At 47.3% G+C, this 12832-nt stretch overlaps 1 long non-coding RNA gene and 1 other non-coding gene across 2 annotated transcripts in view; both read right to left on the reverse strand.

Annotated features, from left to right (window-relative positions):
• LOC137522433 (uncharacterized) overlaps positions 1–1842 on the reverse strand; it is a 32246-nt gene extending 30404 nt beyond the window's left edge. The window contains exons 1-2 of the long non-coding RNA XR_011022295.1: positions 1767–1842; positions 486–525 (exon numbers count right to left, since the gene is read on the reverse strand). This is a non-coding gene — a long non-coding RNA (uncharacterized lncRNA). The remainder of the gene's footprint in view (positions 1–485; positions 526–1766) is intronic.
• On the reverse strand, positions 332–410 carry LOC137523166 (small nucleolar RNA SNORD103/SNORD85). Its single transcript, XR_011022528.1, has one exon. It is a non-coding gene; the product is annotated as a small nucleolar RNA SNORD103/SNORD85 (small nucleolar RNA).
• Positions 1843–12832: the final 10990 nt, after the last annotated feature.

The raw sequence follows: 12832 nt of genomic DNA on the forward strand, positions 1-12832 counted from the left end.
TCGGCGGACTAGTATTAGCAGCGGTGGTATGAGGGGAAGAAGACAGGAACTCACCTTCCTGACGTTCCCCCAGCGATCTCCGCTCTGGCCGACATCCTTGCGACCATCAAGACATGACCCGGAACTTAACGGCAATGCGAGCGGGGATGCCGGCCAGAGCTGCTCATCACTGGAGCCTGGAAGGTGAGTAAAGGCTGCTGGCAATACAGTGGACACCATGCCTTTGCAGCTATACTAGGGATCCAGCTGCCTGTCCCCAAAGGGTTAAAGTGAAAAATATAGCAGCCTCCATATTCTTCTCACTTCTGTGGTCCTTTAAAACTATCAGTAGTCAAGCTCAGATAGTTCGATTAAGGTCCTCATTTTTGAACCTTTTTCTAAGTGAGGACAAGCGTGTCATCACTACTTGACCTAAAGCATCAATATCCCCAAACACAGAAACAACCAACTATTCATGTCTACAACAGCAGAGATTTTCTTCTTACCATGTGGTCTGGTGGGATTCATTCTTGAACTTCCAGGGGACTGAAAAGAAAGGAAAGCATCACATGCTGGGTGGTATGCAATTTCACTACTGATGTGGCAGTGTAAAGTGAACATATTAATAAATTTAAATGTGGTCACTGCTAAATTACAGCCACCTTTGAAAATGCAAATTAGACTTTAGGGTGTTTCAAATATTTAAAGCCTGCTCCACTAGGTGCAAACTTATGCATTTCTTCACAGATTAGCACACCAATGAATTGGTATGGGCCAGTCTGCATTAAATACGTGAATTGCATCCAGAAAAAAAACACCAGGTACTTATCCGTTAGCCAGGGGCATCCGGCAGGTGGCGCTAATTACTATTCCCCCTCCAGGCCGACATGGATAGTAGGGAAAGATGTAACTCTGGTGGAGTTTTGTCGCCACCTGCGCCCGGCTAACGGATAAGTACCAAACACCACCATGTTTCTATTTTTCAGCCAACGCATGCAGAAAAATGCTGTAATGCAATGATAGCATTTTCGCATAGAAAGGGGTGTGAAACGCAAAAAGTGGGACCAAATGGCACACTGGGACCAAGTGGTGGGCCAACCTCCATTATAAAGTTCTCAGGTGTCTAATGGCCCCCTCCCGCCAACCCCTATAGAGTTCCCTGGTGTCTAGAGGCCCCTACACAGTTCCTTAGTGTTTAGTGCATTTGCCCTAACTTCCCCACATGGCTTCCCTGCTATTCTAAAGCTTCACCTAAAATATAGCTTCCCTGGTGGTCTAGAGTGGGCCAAACAATGCAGAGTGGGGAAACCACTTGAGGGCCAAATGTAATGGCTCTGAGGGCCAGAGTTTGACATGTACGAAATAGGACCCCCTTTGTAAAAATTACAAAAATTTGCTTTCCTAAAACAGAAAGAATTTGCGATAATTCAGGTTGGAGTGAGCTCGAGAGGTCTCCCAGAGCACCACTGCTCAATATATGCAAATTAACCATTACATTACATTAAAAATTACTCACACAAAAAAAAAAATTGCAAATGCATACGCAAAAAAAATTGCATCTGAAAATGCACACGCTATTCGTATCATCCTACTGTAGATTCTACAAACTACCTGTCTTGTCTTCAACAGCGTCTGATCCATAGTTATACAAGGATCAGCCAGTCCCTGCTACAGATTACATATTGGAGGTCCCGCAGTGAATTTGGATCTCCACCTGGCCGCTGCACACGTGACCCGTATCCGGGCTTCCTAATACACACTTGTAGAAGGAGCGCATCTTATCCTACCTGCATCGCTACGTCCGCACAGAGCAGCACCCAGCCGCACACGTGCTCCACGCTGCAGACCCGAATCCAAAAGACCTTGCCTGCAGCCTGACGTCAGAGAGCCAAGTGGCCACGCCATCCACGTGATCATTAGCTGCAGGAAGAGTGGATGCTACACCCTAGTGGGCCAGAGGACCTTGCTGACGTCCAAGAGGGTGCCGCCCCTCTCTTGGTATAGACAGACATTAGACTCATAGACTGAGTGATCAGCAGCCATCATCATGTGTTCCCTGCTGTAAGCAAGCTCATGATGAAATAGAATTCGCAGGGGGGGCTGAAAGAGGCCAAAAGCCTTACCTCTCAGAGCTCACTCCAACCTGAATAATCGTAAATAGCTTCTATTTTAAGAAGGCAAACTTCTGTTTTGAGTAGTAAAGCAAACAATGCATGAGATTCCCTGTAAACAAGTAAATGGTTTCATGTTATATGATCACTAAGCTGCACCAGCGTAACTAGACTTAATAGGGGCCCACTTCGTCCTGGCCTGTACCCTATGCAGGTCACGTGATTAGGAGCCAGCGAACTGCAGAATAGGCGGGAAAAAATTACACTTGCTCCTGCAAACTTTTTATGTGAGTGAACAGGGAAGGTTTTTTTTTTTGTTAACTGGCTGCACTTGTGGTTGGGGAGAGGGAGAAGGTAGGGCCCTCCTGCAATGGCAGGGGTGATTGGATGGCGACGTCCATGCTTAACCACTTCAGGACCGCCCGCCTGCCTAACCCCCCTTAAAGAGACACCTAAACGGGGGTCCCTTCACCCCCAAACCCACTCCTGCAAGACTTGGTCGTAGTCTTGGTCGTAAATCTTCCCTTCCTGGAGGAAGGGCTAACGGCTGCAGCCCTGCCTCCAGTCGCGTCTATCAGACGCGCATCGCCGCCTCTCCCCCGCCCCTCTCAGTGAAGGAAGACTGAGAGGGGCGGGGGAGAGGCGGAGATACGCGTCTGACAGACGTGCGTGGGGCAGGGCTGAGGCGGTTAGCCCTGCCCCAATGCGGAAGCGCTCCCCCGCTTTACGGAGGGGATTTGGGGGTGATGGGACCCCCGTTAAGCTGCGGGATAGCGGCGGTTTAGCAGGGGCACACATGCCCCTGCTATCTATGAGGTCTGAAGCCAGATTTATTCTCGCTTCAGACTCTCTTTAAGGACCAGGGCAATTTGCATGGGGGGGGGGGGGGCGGTCCCGGTCTGTGGCTGGCTGGGCATGGTGTCCCTCATGGAGGCAGGTGTCCCCCCTGGAGCTGGCAGCTATCATTCATCTTTCAGGCTCCAGCAAAGAGCCGCGGTAGCCACCTCTTCTCCAGCCGGTGTTGTGTCTGATTACGTTGCCTTTGGATTTGCGCTGCCCCGCATGCGCAGTAGGAGACTGTGCGGCCACAGTTCCTATTTAATTATGCTGCTGATGGTAAAATACTAAATATCTCTGCTTCTTCACATCCTCCACTCCCCAAATTTTCAGGGTAGGGAGGGGACCCCCCAAAATTCCTCTATGCCAAATTGTAGCTCCCGAGACCCACTGGTTCCTGATATAGGTTTCTCTAATCTATCTCCTGAACCAGCGGGGCTCGGGGGCTGCAATTTGGCATAGAGGTAGTACTGGGGGTCCTCTCCCTACCCTGAAAATTTGGTGAGCGTATGATGTGTGGAAGCGGAGATATTTATTATTTTATCATCAGCAGCATAATTAACTTCACACTGAGCATGCGTGCTACTCAGTGTGGAAGGGAGCTTCCGGGCAGTGCGATCAGACATTACACCGGCATCTCCGCTCCAAATGACGCTCAGGTCGGGTCGCGGCTTGATGACGTCATCAAGCCGGGACCCGGCACTGACACATGGAGCAAAGATGCCGGCCAGAGCAGAGGGAGGCGCCGATTGTCGCTGGAACGGCACGGTGGTGAGTGGATCCTCTTCTTTTCCCCCCTAACGCCGCAGCTGTCAAAGTGATCACTACGATCCGACGGCGATCGTAGTGATCACGTGATCAGCAGCCATACGCGATGGCTGCTGATCACTCGGGGGAGATGCCAGCTGTCATGACAGCTTAATCTCCGGTGCGCACGATCGCGTTGGGACGGTTTGTTAGCGCGAACGTTGAATCAACGTCCGGTCAGAACGGTAGCACCACCTGCTGGACGTTGATTCAATGTCCGTGGTCTCCAAAAGGTTTAAAGTGGACCCAAATTAAAAATGCAAGATTTCAGAAATAAAACCTATTTCCTAAATTATAATAAATAGCAGCCTTTTTTCAGCTTCATGATGACAAATATAAAATATTTTACATTTATTGGAGGAACCCCTCCCTTTCTTTTATATTGCCGGGGCAGCATCCGGTAAACTGGTGGAGTAGATGGTGTCCGGCAAAGGAGGAATTGCTAATGGCTGCCTCCTGTATAAACCTAGTTATGAAAAGAGAAGGGTGAAAAGCATGCACTGAAATGCTCATAGGCTTAAAGGAGTGTTTATTTATCTTTGTATGTGTCAGAGTGGTGCTACTAAATATTTTGAACTAAAAAAATGTTTGGTTTGGGTCCGCTTTAAGCTGCATCTTTGTCCACTTGGTGAGTGCAGCAGCACAGAGCGACCTAGGCACAATCTACACAGAAATATCTACCACAAATTACCTTACAACCCCTCCATGCATTTTGTGGCTGCATTTTACAGGGTCTTTGGCTATCATTCATAAAGCATTTCCGCATGCGGAAATGCTTAAAACAGCTGACTTTACCGACCACTTAGCAAAGTCAGCATTCATAAAGCCTCTTTCCGCATGGAAAAATGACACTACCGAGCAGAGTGATAAATCACCGCCTTGTGCGGTGATTATCGGTACAAATGTAGCAAAATGTTCATTCATAAAGATCACCGCAAGCGGTGTGAGGTCGGGAAGTACCGCTCCCTCTGATGTGGCGATACCAATGTAAGTGAATGGAGACACACAGACCTCCCAGGCAGCTGCAGCAGAGCGGAACACGGAGAAATGTATCAACTCGGTAGCTTCCGTGTCTCCGCAAGCCTACCGCCTGCCTACCACCAGCTTAGTTCGGGGAATCTCCGCACTGCTTCCGCACATGGATACTTTTTTATGAATGCCCACCCAGAAGTCTAAAAATCCGCCAGCGGTGTTTTCCCGCGCTGATTCTCTTTACCGACAGCCTGTTCATGAATGATAGCCTTTGAGTCCAGCATGTCCCTGGATGATGATGATGTATGCCGGGAGATGCACATGGACGCTGTGCATGCTGGAAGAAGTAGACTACCTCTCTACATGGACTTAGGCTGGTTTCACAGTGGGACGTTACAGGCGCACGTTAGAGCAGCCTGTAACGCACCCCAACGCACAGCAATGAAAAATCAATGGGCTGTTCACAGTGCCCCCGTTGCGTTACTGTTGGTAGCGTCCTGCTCCAACACCACCAGGCGTTGCGTTAGGGGCACGTTATGCGACCATAACGTCCCCTAAAACGCAACGTCCCACTGTGAAACCAGCCTAAGGGTCAGGCATGCTCCATCTCCTGACATATATCAATGCCCATGAATGCCACATCTCCCGGAATACACCAGCACTCAGGAACAGAGATGGATTAAGATGTAATGGCAGAGCAGCTAATTTGTAACATGTTTGGTAAAACATGTTACCCCAATGTCTGCTTCCCTGAAAGCTGGAAGTAGACACACTGCAGATTTATTGCAGGATTTGTATCAGCTGTAACACATAAATGTTTTTCTTTAAAGGTTATTTAACTGTTATCTTTTACAGCAGAGAGGGAGTTCTGAGTTCAGATCCGCATTAAAGTTTAACCGAGCTGAAGCTCAGGTAAATAGACATATCTAGCTGCAGTCAGGGAAGCCTCAGGATCCTATTGAGGTCTCCTTTTTTGCTAGTGAGCCAGATGGTGAGGGACCCTGCAGATAGTGTCTCCCTTTTGCTAGTGAGCCAGATGGTGAGGGACCCTGCAGATAGTGTCTCCCTCTTGCTAGTGAGCCAGATGGTGAGGGATCCTGCAGATAGTGTCTCCCTTTTGCTAGTGACCCAGATGGTGAGGGACCATGCAGATAGTGTCTCCCTTTTGCTAGTGAGCCAGATGGTGAGGGACCCTGCAGATAGTGTCTCCTTTTTGTGAGTGAGCCAGATGGTGAGGGACCCTGCAGATAGTGTCTACTTTTTGCTAGTGGGCCAGATGGAGAGGGACCCCCAGATAGTGTCTCCCTTTTGCTAGTGAGCCAGATGTTGAGGGACCCCCAGATAGTGTCTCCCTTTTGCTAGTGAGTCAGATGGTGAGGGACCCCCAGATAGTGTCTCCCTTTTGCTAGTGAGCCAGATGGTAAGGGACCCCCAGATAGTGTCTCACTTTTGCTAGTGAGCCAGATGGTAAGGGACCCCCAGATAGTGTCTCACTTTTGCTAGTGAGCCAGATGGTGAGGGACCCCCAGATAGTGTCTCCCTTTTGCTAGTGGGCCAGATGGTGAGGGACCCCCAGATAGTGTCTCCCTTTTGCTAGTGAGCCAGATGGTAAGGGACCCCCAGAAAGTGTCTCCCTTTTGCTAGTGAGCCAGATGGTGAGGGACCCTGCAGATAGTGTCTCCCTTTTGCTAGTGAGCCAGATGGTGAGGGACCCTGCAGATAGTGTCTTCCTTTTGCTAGTGAGTCAGATGGTGAGGGACCCTGCAGATAGTGTCTCCCTTTTGCTAGTGGGCCAGATGGTAAGGGACCCCCAGATAGTGTCTCCCTTTTGCTAGTGAGCCAGATGGTGAGGGACCCCCAGATAGTGTATCCCTTTTGCTAGTGGGCCAGATGGCGAGGGACCCCCAGATAGTGTCTCCCTTTTGCTAGTGAGCCAGATGGTGAGGGACCCCCAGGTAGTGTCTTCCTTTTGCTAGTGGGCCAGATGGTGAGGGACCCTGCAGATAGTGTCTCCCTTTTGCTAGTGTGCCAGATGGTGAGGGATCCTGCATATAGTGTCTCCCTTTTGCTAGTGAGCCAGATGGTGAGGGACCCTGCAGATAGTGTCTCCCTTTTGCTAGTGAGTCAGATGGTGAGGGACCCTGCAGATAGTGTCTCCCTTTTGCTAGTGAGTCAGATGGTGAGAGATCCTGCAGATATTGGGCTCTATTCTCAATGATTTACCGCATGCGGAAATGCACTTGCAGTAAATTCCCGACTGAAAAAAAACCATCTTGACATTCACAAATGTTTACGCATGAACATTTACTGCATGCGCACAATTTTACGCATTAATTACCTGCATGTGTAAAAAATGTGATAAAAGTCCGCAAAAGTCGGTAGTTTCCGCAAAAAAGAGGCGCCTTATTTCTGACTTAACTACCGAATTTTTATCACCTACTAGTACTTGGTGATATATTTCGCTTCCCATTGACTTAAATCGAGTCTGGAGCCTCGAGTGCTGTGTTTGGCCTCTTGCACACTGCAAGCGATTCCGATTCAGATTCCGCTTTTTAATCGGTTTTTACATCCGATTCCGATTTGCAGTTTGCTCCCTGCACACTGCAAATCAGAATCTGAATCGGATGTAAAAATCGATTAAAAAGCGGAATCTAAATCGGAATCGCTTGCAGTGTGCAATGTAAATGAATGGAGACACACAGACCTCCCAGGCAGCTGCAGCAGAGCGGAACACGGAGAAATGTATCAACTCGGTAGCTTCCGTGTCTCCGCAAGCCTACCGCCTGCCTACCACCAGCTTAGTTCGGGGAATCTCCGCACTGCTTCCGCACATGGATACTTTTTTATGAATGCCCACCCAGAAGTCTAAAAATCCGCCAGCGGTGTTTTCCCGCGCTGATTCTCTTTACCGACAGCCTGTTCATGAATGATAGCCTTTGAGTCCAGCATGTCCCTGGATGATGATGATGTATGCCGGGAGATGCACATGGCCGCTGTGCATGCTGGGAGAAGTAGACTACCTCTCTACATGGACTTAGGCTGGTTTCACAGTGGGACGTTACAGGCGCACGTTAGAGCAGCCTGTAACGCACCCCAACGCACAGCAATGAAAAATCAATGGGCTGTTCACAGTGCCCCCGTTGCGTTACTGTTGGTAGCGTCCTGCTCCAACACCACCAGGCGTTGCGTTAGGGGCACGTTATGCGACCATAACGTCCCCTAAAACGCAACGTCCCACTGTGAAACCAGCCTAAGGGTCAGGCATGCTCCATCTCCTGACATATATCAATGCCCATGAATGCCACATCTCCCGGAATACACCAGCACTCAGGAACAGAGATGGATTAAGATGTAATGGCAGAGCAGCTAATTTGTAACATGTTTGGTAAAACATGTTACCCCAATGTCTGCTTCCCTGAAAGCTGGAAGTAGACACACTGCAGATTTATTGCAGGATTTGTATCAGCTGTAACACATAAATGTTTTTCTTTAAAGGTTATTTAACTGTTATCTTTTACAGCAGAGAGGGAGTTCTGAGTTCAGATCCGCATTAAAGTTTAACCGAGCTGAAGCTCAGGTAAATAGACATATCTAGCTGCAGTCAGGGAAGCCTCAGGATCCTATTGAGGTCTCCTTTTTTGCTAGTGAGCCAGATGGTGAGGGACCCTGCAGATAGTGTCTCCCTTTTGCTAGTGAGCCAGATGGTGAGGGACCCTGCAGATAGTGTCTCCCTCTTGCTAGTGAGCCAGATGGTGAGGGATCCTGCAGATAGTGTCTCCCTTTTGCTAGTGACCCAGATGGTGAGGGACCATGCAGATAGTGTCTCCCTTTTGCTAGTGAGCCAGATGGTGAGGGACACTACAGATAGTGTCTCCCTTTTGCTAGTGAGCCAGATGGTGAGGGACCCTGCAGATAGTGTCTCCTTTTTGTGAGTGAGCCAGATGGTGAGGGACCCTGCAGATAGTGTCTACTTTTTGCTAGTGGGCCAGATGGAGAGGGACCCTCAGATAGTGTCTCCCTTTTGCTAGTGAGCCAGATGTTGAGGGACCCCCAGATAGTGTCTCCCTTTTGCTAGTGAGTCAGATGGTGAGGGACCCCCAGATAGTGTCTCCCTTTTGCTAGTGAGCCAGATGGTAAGGGACCCCCAGATAGTGTCTCACTTTTGCTAGTGAGCCAGATGGTAAGGGACCCCCAGATAGTGTCTCACTTTTGCTAGTGAGCCAGATGGTGAGGGACCCCCAGATAGTGTCTCCCTTTTGCTAGTGGGCCAGATGGTGAGGGACCCCCAGATAGTGTCTCCCTTTTGCTAGTGAGCCAGATGGTAAGGGACCCCCAGATAGTGTCTCCCTTTTGCTAGTGAGCCAGATGGTGAGGGACCCTGCAGATAGTGTCTCCCTTTTGCTAGTGAGCCAGATGGTGAGGGACCCTGCAGATAGTGTCTTCCTTTTGCTAGTGAGTCAGATGGTGAGGGACCTTGCAGATAGTGTCTCCCTTTTGCTAGTGGGCCAGATGGTAAGGGACCCCCAGATAGTGTCTCCCTTTTGCTAGTGAGCCAGATGGTGAGGGACCCCCAGATAGTGTCTCCCTTTTGCTAGTGAGCCAGATGGTGAGGGACACTACAGATAGTGTCTCCCTTTTGCTAGTGAGCCAGATGGTGAGGGACCCTGCAGATAGTGTCTCCTTTTTGTGAGTGAGCCAGATGGTGAGGGACCCTGCAGATAGTGTCTACTTTTTGCTAGTGGGCCAGATGGAGAGGGACCCCCAGATAGTGTCTCCCTTTTGCTAGTGGGCCAGATGGCGAGGGACCCCCAGATAGTGTCTCCCTTTTGCTAGTGAGCCAGATGGTGAGGGACCCCCAGGTAGTGTCTTCCTTTTGCTAGTGGGCCAGATGGTGAGGGACCCTGCAGATAGTGTCTCCCTTTTGCTAGTGTGCCAGATGGTGAGGGATCCTGCAGATAGTGTCTCCCTTTTGCTAGTGAGCCAGATGGTGAGGGACCCTGCAGATAGTGTCTCCCTTTTGCTAGTGAGTCAGATGGTGAGGGACCCTGCAGATAGTGTCTCCCTTTTGCTAGTGAGTCAGATGGTGAGAGATCCTGCAGATATTGGGCTCTATTCTCAATGATTTACCGCATGCGGAAATGCACTTGCAGTAAATTCCCGACTGAAAAAAAACCATCTTGACATTCACAAATGTTTACGCATGAACATTTACTGCATGCGCACAATTTTACGCATTAATTACCCGCATGTGTAAAAAATGTGATAAAAGTCCGCAAAAGTCGGTAGTTTCCGCAAAAAAGAGGCGCCTTATTTCTGACTTAACTACCGAATTTTTATCACCTACTAGTACTTGGTGATATATTTCGCTTCCCATTGACTTAAATCGAGTCTGGAGCCTCGCGTGCTGTGTTTGGCCTCTTGCACACTGCAAGCGATTCCGATTCAGATTCCGCTTTTTAATCGGTTTTTACATCCGATTCCGATTTGCAGTTTGCTCCCTGCACACTGCAAATCAGAATCTGAATCGGATGTAAAAACCGATTAAAAAGCGGAATCTAAATCGGAATCGCTTGCAGTGTGCAAGAGGCCTTTGGTGGACTTTAACCCATTCGCGTTCTGTCGTTTTCACTTGAGAAATGTTCACCTCCCATTCATTAGCCTATAACTTTATCACTACTTATCACAATGAACTGATCTATATCTTGTTTTTTCTGCCACCAATTAGGCTTTCTTTGGGGGGTACATTTTGCTAAGAGCCACTTTACTGTAAATGCATTTAAACAGGAAGAATAAGAAAAAAACGGAAAAAATCATTATTTCTCAGTTTTCAGCCATTATAGTTTTAAAATAATACATGCCTCCATAATTAAAAGTCACGTATTGTATTTGCCCATATGTCCCGGTTATTACACCGTTAAAATTATGTCCCTATCACAATGTATGGCGACAATATTTTATTCGGAAATAAAGGTGCATTTTTTCTGTTTTGCATCTATCACTATTTACAAGTTTAAAATAAAAAAAATATAGAAATATATCATCTTTACATTGATATTTAAAAAGTTTAGACCCTTGGGTAAATATTTACATGTTTTTTTTTATTATTGTAATGGTTTTTTTTTATATTAAACATTTTATTTGGGTAGTTTTGGGAGGGTGGGAGGTAAACAATAGGTTTAAAATGTAAATGTGTGTTGATTTTAATTTTTTTTTACTTTTGGTTGTAGTATTACTTTTTGGCCACAAGATGGCGGCCATGAGTTTGTTTACTTGACGTCATTCTAAGCGTAACACACGCTTAGAGTGACGCATCGGGGAGGGAACAGCCAGAAAAAGCGAAGCTTCCGAGAGAAGCTGTCGCTTTTTCAGCGGGGGAGAGGAATCAGTGATCGGGCACCGTAGCCCGATTCACTGATTGCCTGGCTAACGAACCGCGGGCCAGGAGCACGCGTGCACGCGCGCGATCGGCCGCGGGAGCGCGAGGCAGCGCGCATGGTTCCTGGACGTAGTTTCTACGTCCAGAAACCAAAATAGGTTAATTTGGTTTTTTTTTTGGACTAGTTTTTTTATGCAACTTTTTTTTCCGCATGGTTTCCGCATGTTTACTATGTAATTATGCATGTTTCCCAAATTTTTTTACGCATTGTTCCCGCATGCGGGAAACATGCGGAACATTTTTAGTGAATGTGGAAAAAATGCGGAAATTATCACTGTCGGTAATATAGCGGTAAAAAATCTGTTACTGCATGTGTGATTGAGAATAGAGCCCATAGGCTATCATTCATAAAGCATTTCCGCATGCGGAAATGCTTTAAACAGCTGACTTTACCGCACACGTAGCAAAATCTGCATTCTCAAAGGCTCCTTCCGCATCAAAAGCTGACATTACCGAGCACAGCGATAAATCACCGCCTTGTGCGGTTAATATTGTAAGAAATGTAGTAAAATGTGTGATTGGATAAGGGATTTCATAGAAATCTAATCTTACACAAGGAACACGTGAGCCACCACTCCTTAATCTGTAAAGACCCCATAAAACCTTACAACCCACATGAAGGTCTGCCCCAAACTAAATTCACTAACATACTCTAGTGTAGTATTCTCCCCTAGAAAACAAGCCTAACTACAGCAACGCTGCCCTTGGAAGTCCAAATAACCTATATTCATGTTGAAAAATGCTGCATAAAAGGTTCTCCCATCCCTTCCTCCCGTTTCCCAGTTTGGCCTGGTCTTTCTCTTTATTTTGTCTTCTTGGCTTTTGCCCTTTCCTTGCTCTTTCCTTCTCTCTATCTCTCATGGTTCCCGCTATGTCTAATAATCTAGCTGAATGCCTAACCTCCTGCATACCCAAGCCCAGAGAGGCCATGTAAATTGGGGAAAACAGGAGATATGATTAAGACATAGTATATTTTCTATATTTTTCAAGTTGATGATGAATGAGTAATGCATATGTACAGAACGTCTGTTTAATACGCAACTGTTATTGCGGATAAATGTAAACCTGTTTATTCAGAAAATTCAATAAAAACTAATGAAACAAAAAAAAAATGTAGCAAAATGTTAATTCATAAAGATCACCGCAAGCGGTGTGAGGTCGGGAAGTACCGCTCCCTCTGATGTGGCGATACCAATGTAAGTGAATGGAGACACAGACGTCCTAGGCAGCTGCAGCCGAGCGGAACACGGAGAAATGTATCAACTCGGCAGCTTCCGTGTCTCCGCAAGCCTACCGCCAGCCTAGTTCGAGGAATCTCCGCACTGCTACCGCAACTGGATACTTTTTTAAGAATCATCAGCCAGAAGTCTAAAACACCGCCAGCGGTGTTTTACCGCACTGATTCTCCATACCGACAGCACCTTCATGAATGATAGCCATTATTATTATTATTATTTTTTATTTATATAGCGCCAACATCTTCCGTAGCGCTGTACATAGTACAAACAAATAATGGGGAACAAATATACATAAGAAATACAAGACACTGTACAGTCATGACATTGAATAGAATAAATACAGATACATACATAGTTGATATGTAGTTGGTACATGTACATATGTTAAAATAACAGCAGTATGAGAAACACTAGGAGGAGGTCCCAGCCCTTGCGGGCTTACAATCTAGAGG

The sequence above is a fragment of the Hyperolius riggenbachi genome, chromosome 6, assembly GCF_040937935.1.
Source record: "Hyperolius riggenbachi isolate aHypRig1 chromosome 6, aHypRig1.pri, whole genome shotgun sequence".
Classification (NCBI taxonomy): Eukaryota; Metazoa; Chordata; class Amphibia; order Anura; family Hyperoliidae; genus Hyperolius; species Hyperolius riggenbachi.